The sequence below is a fragment of the Phodopus roborovskii genome, unplaced genomic scaffold (genome assembly GCF_943737965.1).
Source record: "Phodopus roborovskii unplaced genomic scaffold, PHOROB, whole genome shotgun sequence".
Classification (NCBI taxonomy): Eukaryota; Metazoa; Chordata; class Mammalia; order Rodentia; family Cricetidae; genus Phodopus; species Phodopus roborovskii.
The window spans coordinates 623823-626203 of record NW_026126475.1 but is presented as its reverse complement, the minus strand read 5'-3'; positions in this window follow the sequence as shown (position 1 = coordinate 626203).

Sequence of the window (2381 nt, the reverse complement as noted above, 5' to 3'; positions counted from 1 at the left end):
GGTTTTATAGGGTTACAATAAAGCCCACACATCATAAACCAATCATCTCATAGCATCTTGTGTGGATCAATTAATTTGAAGTATTCAAACCTGCACTTAGCCCAGGAAGTCTGCTTTCGCTAGGGCTTCTGGGTGGTGTGACAAGGCTCATTTTGTGTGTTCACTTACTCACTCACTCACAACTGTCATAAACAGTCAAGAATGTGACCTTTAGCATACTCACTGCTAGCTGGCAAGGTCTATGGAGATTTAGGCTAAATTTTTCCATCATTACATTTATAGGGAAATGAAAACAAAACCAGTCGCTTTGGGTGCATGATACAAATAATACACTACTTCTTTTTAAATGTTATTTTTAAAATTTAGTCTTCATTTTATATACCATCCATAGTTCACCTCCCTCCCCATCTTCCTTCCCCAATATCTTCCCCTTCATAAGCCCAATCCAATTCTTAGAGGGGATAAGAACTTCCTTTGGGAGTCAACAAAGTCTAGCATACCAAGCTGAGGAAGGCTCTAGGCATTCCATCCTGTATCATGACAGAACAAGGTGTCTCACCATAGGATGTAGCTTACAAACAGCCAGTTTGTCACCTGGGATAGCTCCTGGTTTCACTGCCAGGGTCCCTCGAACAGATCAATTCAAATAACTATCACTGACATTCACAGGGTTTAGTCTGATGCAATGAAAATCCTCCAACTGTCAGTCCATAGTCTGTGAGTTCCACTAGTGACAGTAGTAGGGGGTGTGGCATGGTTGGAGTGGGCTTTACCTAGTTAGAGGAAGTATGTCACTAGGTGTGAGTGGAGTCAGGCATTGATGTTTCTTGTATATAGGATGCTGGCCAGTGTGTTGGTGAACATACTGTTGCCTCTGAGTCAAGAGTTAATGACACTAACCTACAGCACCACATTCACCTGCAGGGTACCATGCCCCAGCCATAATGATGATTAACTGAATCTCTGAAACATTAAGTGAGACAACTCAATTAAATGTTTTCTTTTTAAGAGTTACCATTTTTTTGTAGTATCTCTTCACAGCAATAAAACCCTAAAAAGACAGATGTGGGTATCAGGGGCTGGGATATTGCTGTGAGAGGCTGGCCCAATCATAAAATTTCTTTGATGTTATATGAGTATAATTGATCTACAATCTTGTGTCTCCCTTTATGTGTATTCATTTTGGTTTTTTTTTTCCTCAGTGCTATATGATTTTTAAAGAGCCAAGAAAAGTTCTATGTGAACATCAAATTCAGTTTCCTTCTAAGGTAACTTGATGAACACATTATAATGTCTATGTCATGAAATAAATGTGGGGAGTGCTAGAATTATATGACTATATTGTCAAAGAAGCAGACATTTACAATGTGTTTATCAAACTTCCTGTTTAACACAGATATGGTGTAGAACCCTTCATGGACCCCTGAGGGACCTTGAGCAAGCCTGAAGCTGTTGGCTGGAACTCCTTGACCCAAGGCTGTTTTGGTACTCTTCCCATTTTGATAACACACCTCATGACACACACCTTGTGACAACACACACCTCGTAGGGAGGAGCTCAGCCTAAAATTCCTGTAATTTTCCATTGTGCTGTAAGTTGGTATTTAAGACCATTCTTTCCCCTCAATAAACTGCATTCAGCATTTGGTGTTCTGACATTGCCATTGAACGAATGACCCCCTGTCTTGTCTTTATTTAAATCTCTAGGCCATCACCTGATTTGTGGAACAAATCAGGGCACAGGCAATACCAGTGGATCTTGCCCACCAAGATTTGGAAAGAAAGGATCACCTAAGAAATCACCCTTGGAGGCCGGCCAGCAAAATTAAGTGAATGTGGGTGTATTGAAGGTTGGGTTCCAGTAACCCTAAGGAAGGTCTCAGTGGACTACTAGTGGCCCTATTGAAAAGACAGGGTGATAGGATTAAATAAAGACAGCTAAAGAATTCATTGCCACAATTAAAAAGAAAAATGGCAGAGATGAATAGGACTTTTGAGGAATTACAATATCTATCAGGGGACAAGAGGGACCCCAACTAGGATATGATAGTCATGCTGTAACTGATGAACTGGATACTTTGGAATCAGAAACTGAACCTGGTGAGCCCACATTTCAACTCCCAAGGCACAACCCCTTTTGTGATTCTGCTTCCTTTTGTAGGGCCTGTACACCTCGAGGGTTAGAGGAAGAGGCCAAAGATTTAATAACCAAGGTAGAAGTGTTAGAATAGGAAAGACAAGTGTTTCCAATGATTGAGACAGTGGATCCGCAGGATAACAGAGTGAGAGAGCACAGCCCATTAAATTATAAGGATATAACTTGAAATTTGCAGGCAAGTGGATGGCACTTGAAGAAACCATCCTGAATGAGGTAACCCAGTC